Source organism: Poecilia reticulata, chromosome 15 (genome assembly GCF_904066995.2).
Source record: "Poecilia reticulata chromosome 15, P_reticulata-male-v2, whole genome shotgun sequence".
In the NCBI taxonomy this organism is placed as follows: Eukaryota; Metazoa; Chordata; class Actinopteri; order Cyprinodontiformes; family Poeciliidae; genus Poecilia; species Poecilia reticulata.
This window is the reverse complement of record NC_088844.1, coordinates 913,583-923,739: the sequence shown is the minus strand read 5'-3', so window position 1 is coordinate 923,739 and position 10,157 is coordinate 913,583.

The window sequence follows — 10,157 nt, the reverse complement described above, 5'->3', positions numbered from 1 at the left end:
TTTTTCCCCATTTTCACATTTGTGTCTGCATGTTGTCACTGTTCTCCACCAGTGACAACATGGTGGAGATCAGGGAGCCAGACAGACAGTGTTGGTGTAATGAGTGGAACAGATTTTCTTATTGATATGATAGTCACTTTTTTAGCAGCAGCACTAGAATTTTGTTTGCCTAATTTTAGAACTAAACTCAGTGTGATATAATGAAACAGTTTTTTTATGACGATTATTTTAGTCGTCTCCCTCTCCCTACCTTTTTGCGTCAATTACTTTCTGCCGTCACCTCCAGCAGGTCACATGGTGGTTTCCACACCCACCAGTATTAATTGCATTGGACAGACTTATGCGCTTCTGGATGAGCACATAATGGGTTTTTATATGTCCAAGTGAGATGGGCGATTCATTGAATTTCCATTTTAATCAGCACGTCAGTAAGCAAGCAATCCTATTATGGAAAAGGAGGACACAAGGGCCACTTCACAACCTCCCCCTCCATTCCTTCATCTTTCTCTCTTAGACGGCAAATTAATCATCTCTCTAATGCCGCGAGAGGCTAAACTTTTTTTTTTTTTTGTTGACTGTTCCTAATTTAGGAGAAGATATGTTTAATTCACCTAGTCACTCTATGCCCAGTGTCTGGCTGAAGGACTAATCTGATTCTGTCTTAACGGAGGTGGTTTTCACACAGATATTTTAGAAGCTGACATACAATCACATTAGTTCTGTACAAATGTGCTCACATGTACACTGAGAATCAAACCGAAGCTCCAGGAGCCATCATCATTCCTGAAAATGTCTCTTCTTCCTCCAAATTCAGTATTGATGGACTGTAGGAGGAGGAGGGAAAGAGAAGAGCGGAGAAACACAATCATTATTAACAGGGCAGGGAAGAAGAGTGTTTGCTGAGAAAATGGCCAAATGAGAAAGAATATGGCTGCCAAACCTCTAAACCTCTGCCAGAGAGCTGGAGCTGTCTCTCACAAACACAAAGGTCTGCTTTTTATTTCCACGTCCTCCATGGAGCTGACGTGAGTACAGCAAAGTTTTACACCTGGATAAATCTGCTTTGTTTTTGTGGGTATTTTTTGTACAAAAATATAATGAAGTTTAAGAACCATGGAAGCCCATTCTGGCCATGAAAGAGAAAATAAACGCCCAACAGGTGGTCACAATTACAAACTTTTATGTTACATTTATGAGTTTTGAAGTCAAAATTTTGAATCTTAAAGTCAATAGACCCCTTTCACAGTGACGTCAGACAATGGCTGCCATAACTCGAAACGGTGCATCTTTGCTTCCGGTGTGATTTTGCCTCGGAAAACCTTACTGAAAAATTCACGGATACTCATTATCTTAAGGATATGATAAAAGGTAAGATTAATAATAACAGCATTTAAGTGTTAGATAGCTGTTATTACTCATTGTCAATTCACCATTCTCTGACTGTGTATAAAATAAACAGCCTCCGATCGGAGAGTAAACCAGCTAGCAGCATCTTTAGCCACATTTTCCCAAATGTATACACCGCTGCTGTGTTAAAAGTTTTACTAAAATCACATCTTCCAACACCGTTGTTTAGAAAAGCATTTTAAATATTGATTTAAGCGCCATCTGCCAAATAATTTACATATTCTGATGTGATTCATAATTTCTCATTTGTTATATTGTCCAACTTTCTCAACAGTAACCGACCTAACAATCTACCATATCTGAGATGGTCTTGTTCCTCTGTCTATGGCAGGTTCAGTCAATCAGCTGTGGGACATCTGCTGCCTAACGTCAAACTATCATGGGCCTCTTGATCTAAAAGGAGACAAACCAGTACAGAGCCTCCATTCTCCTGCAAGCCGCACTTCTTGGATGAACACTCACTTACTGCAAGCAGCTGTGTTAGAAATGAAATCTTTGTGTATCTATTCTGTAGTTAATATCTATATGTATCTATTAATAAATGAATTGATGTTGTGTAGAGTTCTGTAAAAACTATTGTAAATAGCTTCTCTTGAGTAATCTACATATGTGCAATTTTTACATTTAAATTGCTTCCTTTTGTAAATTTTACACATCTGGCAACGAAGTATGTGGAGGAGAGGAAATGCTAAAATTAAAGCTGTCATTGTGCACCGGTTTGTGGCTGATCTTTAAAACATCCATCCATCCATCCATTTTCTTGACACCCTTGTCCCTCAGTGGGGTCAGGAGGGTTGCTGGTGCCCATCTCCAGCTCATGCTCCGGGCGAGAGGCGGGGTACACTCTGGACAGGTCGCCAGTCTGTCGCAGGGCATTCTTTAAAACATCTATTTAATAATATTAAACACTGAACATGGTTACTACATTGCACAAACATAATTACTACAGTTAACAATTTAAGTCATTGATAGAGAAAATGTATTTACAAAAGGCATATCAATTTTATTTCAACATTATGTACTCAGGGTTTACAACTTAAGAAGACATCCATGTAGGGTCCTTGGTGTGTGCCAGTCTGCAGTGAACTGGTGGATGACAGAGACAATGGTATACTGTAGTGAGCAGTTTGAAGCAGAAGTCCCACCATGTGATCCACAGGGTTTTCCAACCTGAGCATAAACTTTATGGACTTCGTTTCCACAGGCACCACAGCAGAATCAAGTGTAACCTGTTAAAAGGGATATAAAGTTGTTACTCCTATGTTATCAATTTTCTATAAATCAATCAATCAAATTTTATTTGTATAGCACATTTCAGCAGCAAGGCATTTCAAAGTGCTTTACATAATTAAAATAAAAACAGCATGTGACATTAAATACACAGTGAGAAAGAGAGAGATTTAAAAAATCTCCTAGTTTAGTTCTGGTTCTGGGGTTAACCAGGTCCAGTGTGTGTCCCTGAGTGTGTGTTGCTTGTTTGACATGTTGTGTTAAACCAAAACTCTCTAATATATTACAGAGCTTTTTAGCCCCTCGGTCTTGGGGGTTGTCAACATGAATGTTGAAATCACCGACAATTATCAAACAATCATAATCAATACATATGAGAGATAGAAGCTCATTCAAGTCCGCAAAGAAATTTTTCACATATGTTGGTGTTTTGTATAGAGTTAGCGTCAAAGTTTGTTTGTGGCCTTTTACCTCGATACCAAGATATTCAAAAGACATAAAATTACCCAAAGAGAGTTTACTACAGTTTATGGTATTCTTAAATATTGAAGCCACGCCGCCTCCTTTTTTGTGTTTTCTATTTTCACTTAAAAATTGTACGTAGGAGGCGTTGATTCAATTAGTACGATTGCTTCATTATTGTCATTCAGCCATGTTTCTGTCAGAAATAAAACATCAATATTATGCTCAGTGATGAAATCATTAATTAATAGAGCTTTAGAACAGAGAGATCTGGTATTTAAAAGAGCCAATTTAAGTGACTTGGAGGATGAAAGCTCTTCAGTCTGAGGTTCCTTTAGACAGGGAATCAGTCTGAGGTTTGAATTAAGACCACTGTTTTTTGTATTTCTGTTTTTTGTAACTTTTCTTGTAGTGATCCGGACAGGTATTGTCCTGATATGCAATGTCGGGGGGCCAGACACATTCTGGAGGAAGATGGGTGTAAAGATAATATCTGGACCCCGGTCTCAGACCTCAGAAACGCAGAGCGCTGGATCCTCAGGGAGGTCAGAGGCAGGTGGCTTAGATGAAGTGAGAGTTGTGCCGAGGCGAACCTGTTGATCCATACTATCCAGCTTGGAGGAGAAAAAGTCCGTCCGTATTTCTTTCTAACCTGAATGCTCCACCAGCATTTTCAGGCGGCTCAGGCGCAGCCCGACTCTCTTTAGTGATTCACTTTCTGAGAAACTCTGATCTTGTGAGTGAGTGTAGGAGCAGAGACGGAGGAGGGAGGGGGGAAAGATGTGGGATGGGGGAAGGAGGAGGGGAACCAGTCATTCTGTTTACAGCCAATGTTTTATCAGTTTGTATTGGAATAGTTTGTTCTTGATATGTGGAGGGCTCCATCCTAGTCAGACGTCCTTGAGCCTGTTCTTCTGAAGCTATCATTGTTGTTCTTGTTAATAAAATGAAAAATGTTTGCAGTGAGCAGCCTTATTCCATGTTTGTTAAGATAGCAGTAGTTGCTATCTTAACAAAGATAGCAACTACTGCTATCTTTGTAGCAGTAGTTGCTACAACTACTGCTACAGTAAGCCATGGCTACAAGTAAGCAATGGCTGCTTACTTGTAGGAAGCAGCCATTGCTGCTTGCTTCCTACAACCGCAGGAAGTATAAAAACCTTAACCTTCTAATCATAACCTTTGATAAATATTCATTGGAGAAATGTGACGTTAATGAGCTAATATAGATAGATAGCTCGTCACATTTCTCCAATGAAACGTTAATATCTATATCTAAAATGGCGTCATAACTTCCTCATGTCTTGATCGTAGCAAGAGTTTGACTTATCAGGACGTGGTGGAGTAGCGGGTGTTTGGCATAACTGTTAAGTTTTGGACTTGTGGCTACAGGTAATGTCGCTACTTAGTGGGTGGTGAAACTAGCGTAAGTGACAAGGGTTTAATACGATCATGCATTTTACATGATGGGTGGCAACCCCAGTCTATACTATAAAAATCTGATTAAGATTAGAGCCTAAATACGTTCTATTTCCAAAACTGAAAGGCTATGTAATGTTAGCCAGCTAACAAATTACTATTGCTATCCTAGCATATCAACTAACAGCTAGAAAAAACCAAAACACGTACCTTTGTAGTCAAACTGGTATCAATCAGCGAGGAATTTGTCCATTTTAGATTATGTTGATGAAGAAAAACTGTTTGCAAATAGTGATATATCTTCAAATCATATTTGTGGCAGCAGCTTTAGAGTCCAGAAACAGCGTTAATAACTACACACACCGGAACTAAGGATACACCGTTTCGAGCCATAACGGAAGTTGTGTGACGTCATGTGAAAAGGGTCTATTAGAAGTCAAAGTCATAACTGCTTAAAACTTTTCAAATGTATTACAACTTTCATCCTCATTATTATGACTTTTCTTGGAATTGACTTTAAAACTACAAAATATGACTTTTATTTTAGGAATTATAACTTTATAGATCAAAAGTGCGATTTTTCTTCTTGTAATTGACTTTTAAACTCTAACATGTTTCCTAACATGATTAAAAACCAGTTTACATTCTGGTTCTGTTTTCACTCCACAAGTTTTACTCAGATCTGAGAAACTGGAGCTACTGCTGGCACAGAATCACACCCACACTATAATAACAAAAGAACCTTGCATTCACTGGGTGAGTTCAGGACTTAATGGCCATTGCTGCTTAGTCAGCTGAACCTGAAACTGACACTAAGCTACATGATGGAGAGAGACAGAGGGGAAAGCGATAAGGCAGACAGAAAGGAAGATTGATTAATAAGAAGAGGGAGAAAGCATTCATCCATCCATCCATTTTCTGTACACCCTTGTCCCAAGTGTGGTCAGGAGGGTTGCTGGTGCTTATTTCCAGTTAACGTTCCGGGTGAGAGGCAGGGTCACCCTGGAAAGGTCACCACACACACACACACACACACACACACACACAACTAGGGAGAATTTGGAGAGGCCAATTAACTTGACAGTCATATTTTTGGATTGTGGGAGGAAGCCGGAGTACCCAGAGAGAACATGCACTGGGAGAACATGCAAACTCCATGCAGAAAGACCCCGGGCCAGGAATCGAACCCAGCAACAGCTCTACCAACTGCGCCACTGTGCAGCCCGGAGAAAACATTAAAAGAAAAAAAAATGCTGCTGAAAAGAAAGGAGGAACAAATGAGCAAATAGCTTCAGTGGCCAAGAGATTACTTCCCGACATTTTAGATTAAAATACTCAGAGAAAGAGAGAGATGTTCAAAACAAATGCTTCTAAGAAATAGCTAAAACATGTAGTAAAAAAAGCAAAAAAAACATGTTCATTTAAAGATGCAGGGATTACAAAAATAATCTACTCAAGCACTGTACCTTTATGGAAATTCAAAGTTACTTTTGCAATAGCAGAAAAAGTCACATGGGTTTGTTTTGTCCAATATGCAAAACAGTTTTGCAGTTTTGTGCAAAGGACAGAACTGGATAGAAAATTAAAGGTTATATCAAAGAAAATTAAAAAAAAAAAAAACAGGAAAAACTACAATAAAATAAATTCTGAACTTTTTTTTTTTTTTAAAGTTCAACAAAACATTTTTATGGAACATTTGTTTTGCAAACTGGTTAATTGTTATGGCTTCATTACCTTGTTGTTTTGGCTGCAGTGATATGGTGAAACACGGTGGTGACAGCATGATTCTGAGGGAAATAAATGAATTTTCCTCAGCTGCCTTAAATAAATATACAAAAGTGCAACTCGATTACAAGAACATGGAACCTAATATTACACCTGCAAAAATTATAATTAACAGTTCAACTTAAAATTACATCTAATGCAGTTGGAATAAATTAAGCCACTGACTGTGTGTTTTATACCTGCTAAATGTTAGAGCACAGAAATAAAAATTAGAGTGCACTGATTGCAGTTTACCAGCCGATCACTGGAAAAGTAAAGGGGAAATATAAAGGGGAAGAATCATGTATTTTTCAGCCACTTAGTTACTTGACTGTGCTCTAAAATGGCACTATGTTAACATCAGTTATTAAAATGCTACTATATCAAATATTAAATTCAACTTCACAATTTAACACCTTGGGGCTCTCTGTTTCTTTAAAAGCTCCTGTTCTTTCTGAAACATCAGGAAGTCATCCCAACATGACTCCTCTATTAACCCTTTAACGATGTTCTTACCAGTGTTACAATGAGAAGTAGCTCCTGTAACCAGCTCAGCTGAGGCCTGGTGTTTTTCTAATTGTTGTTTGCTAGGCTGAAGGAGCCAACAGCAATTTGCTCACATTTGTTCTGTGAGGTGAAAGCTCTGAGACTTGGACCCAGCTAAGCCTAGCTCCATCCGCCTTCACCCAGGCATTGTTCACAGTTGAATGGTTGCCATGGAGATTAAAGGATTTCTCAAACATGCATAAAAAAAAAATCAAGGCAAAGCTCCAGGTTTGTTTTGGCTAAGGGGATAACATAACAACATGACATAAGGCACAAAAAGCCGATTTTACATTATACTGTCCCTTTAAAAAACCTGACCTGGTGATTCCAATTCTTTGTCTGGAAAATTGCCAAATATGCCTGGAGTTAGTCATTTAACACTTACTAACACTAAATTGATGTCAGATCTTAAATATTAACTCTCAAAGAGTATTTTTATAACTTCATAAGAGTTATTTGTAATTGATATTAAATATACATTTTATTGTTTTAAACTTGTAAAAATTCTTTGGAAAATAAACATTTAATAAAGAGGCAATGATTTTCTGAAATGCATTTATTTCAAAACATACAACATAATTAAAAAACATGGAATAACGTAGTTTCATGTCATACATGTCGCTTTCATTCACATATTACTAATCAAAAGGTCTAAGATACGTCAGCTGTGCAATACAAAAAACTATATGCTTAATACATTTTTCTTCAATACAATATGTATGATATTGGCAGAGAAAGTAATGCATGGAGTTCATGTAATATGATATACATGAACTGGTATGAAATAGTAAATAGTAAATTTTATTTAACATAATTAAACACTTACAGCACAGAACAGGCCAACCTGGTTGAGAGCCATCATTTCTTACCCGGTTTGTGGGAGCGAGAGGGACTGATGCTGACAATTGGTGATTCATCTTCAACCAAACTGTTCTTCTACATCTATAAAAAAAAAGCCAATAAATTGATTGAAACATCCTGCAAAATGCATATGAGAAGGCAAAACAACTGGAATAATGACAACATAAATTCTATCAAGTATCAGTGCGGCATATGCTTTCAACAAGAAAAAACCTTTTACAGTAGAAAAAAAAAAGAAAACGGGATCAGAAAGGTTGATAAATCTGACAAATATTTATGTAAACATTCAAGATCATTAAAAACACACTCCAGATTATTATAAATCTTTTTAAGGCAAGAATTTGAATATTATCTGCTCAATTTTTTTCTCCAACACTTATACTCCGCAAACGTTCAGTGTGCTAAGCTAAATATGCTAACATGGAGCAATGTGGCGAATGTGATGTCTATCATACAGGTCGGTCTCAACTCAAAATAATAGTTATATAAACCATTTCAGACAAAAAATACTTACTAAGCGTGGTGAACAACTCAAACATCTGGAAAGCAAATTGTTCTGAAATGACTTGGCTTCTGTCGCTTCGCTTCGGTGGGAATCTGTGATTCTGGGGACGGAGTCAGTGAATTAACTCCTTTAGTGTTATAGCCGCTGTAAGAGTTCAGAGTTAAGAAGTCAATAGTTACTGATTCCGTTTTAACACCTCTAGATTTGATACGGAGACACTTTGTTTTAACACTTGATTTAACTACGAATAATACACACCTCAGAGTTACATAAACAGAATGTGACTATTGGAGTACAATTCTAAAAATCAAATTCTAATTTCTGGACGGCTATGTTAAAGTCTGCTTTTGCACAAAGTCTACCAACACCAAAACATAACACTTTTGAATTTGCAAAAAATAAAACATAAAAAAACATAATAATCAAAAGTAAAAAACAGAGTTCAACAAAGATTAAGAAGCCAAAGTTTATTAAATCCTATTTATATTTACACATCTAATTTTTACCCCAAATCACAATTTAAACTCTTTCCAAATTGTATTTGGAAAATTAATTTTCAAGCAGTTTTCAAAAACTAAACATAAGACTAAAATGAGCTGTTAGATATAAGTGACCAAGGACAAAAGTACTCTGTGAAACTAAAGCAAAGACACAATAATAAATCTATATTTTCTTGTTTTTCTGCCCTGCGTTTTCTCCCCTCCTGCTGCTTCAAGGTAATTCCTTCAAGAAGAAGGAAGAACAGAAAACAACAGGTTCACAGGTTGCCTGACTTTGGTTTCTTTTCATTAAGAGAGGTGAAGCAACAAATGTGGCCTTTTGCTGGCTGTCAGGTGACCTGGAAAGGCCCTGAGATTTATCCCACTATAATCCTGGCCCGCACGCTCAGAGAAATAGCTGCTTGTAAATGTCAACACAAGCTTGTTCTAATAGCAGCAGCAGAAAATAAAGACACCAAGATAAAAAGCAGCAGCTAAAGTATCTGCTGTATCCACGTATATATAGTTGAATGTTTCTACAAACTATCTGAGTGAGATTACATTGTAACGGCTTCTTTGATATCTTAAAGGACTAAAGACAAGGATTGGTGCCATCTGGTGGCACAAACCAATAAATATCATTAAACTGCAACAATTCAGTAGCCTTGTTACATTTTGGGATTCAAGGTTTTTTCATGGAATCAGAGGTTCTCTCTAAGCTTACGCCTGGTAAAAATAGAACAAAACTATGGAGGATGTTAAAAAAATCTAAATAAAGTGTTTTAAATGTAATCCTAAAATGCTAGTGTAATCCTAAGCAGCTAGTGGAGAAAAGCTAAAATAGTTATTTTTACCCTCTAAAGCTGATATATGAAAAAAATAAATAAACACTAACCTATACATAAAAGGCACATGGTAATAAAGGAATAAATACAATTTAAGTGCTTCTGAGAATAAAATTGTTTTATTTTAGTCAATTGCCTCAAATGTTAAAAGCTTGTGTCATGTTGGGTTCCAGTTTCTTTACCCACATACAGCACCACCAGGAGAATTGATAATCAGATAAATAAAGTTTATTTCAACAATGATAATGTGAGTCTGGTCCTTGGGAGGGGAGTTGAAGTGCTGGCAGCGTGCTTCTCATATACTCCAGGATAATTGGGTAATAAATCCCAGGTGTGCAGGCAGAGTCAGCGGGCACGCCCTCCAAGATGCGCAACCTCTAGTCGTCATCTAGTGGATGACGGGGGGGAAGCAGCAGGCAAACAGAAAAATATCCCACAAAGAAACCAAAAACCCTGGTTCCCAACAGCTTGATCCAATGACTATAACTGAAATATCCACTTTAACCCCAAGATTAGTGATGGTTGTTTAAGAGTAGCTGGTCCAGGGAGGTTTTAGCTGTGCTACCAAAAAATACGACTTCAGTTTTACTTTAATTTAGTTTTAGGAAGTTGAAAGCAATCCATCTGTTTAAATCATCT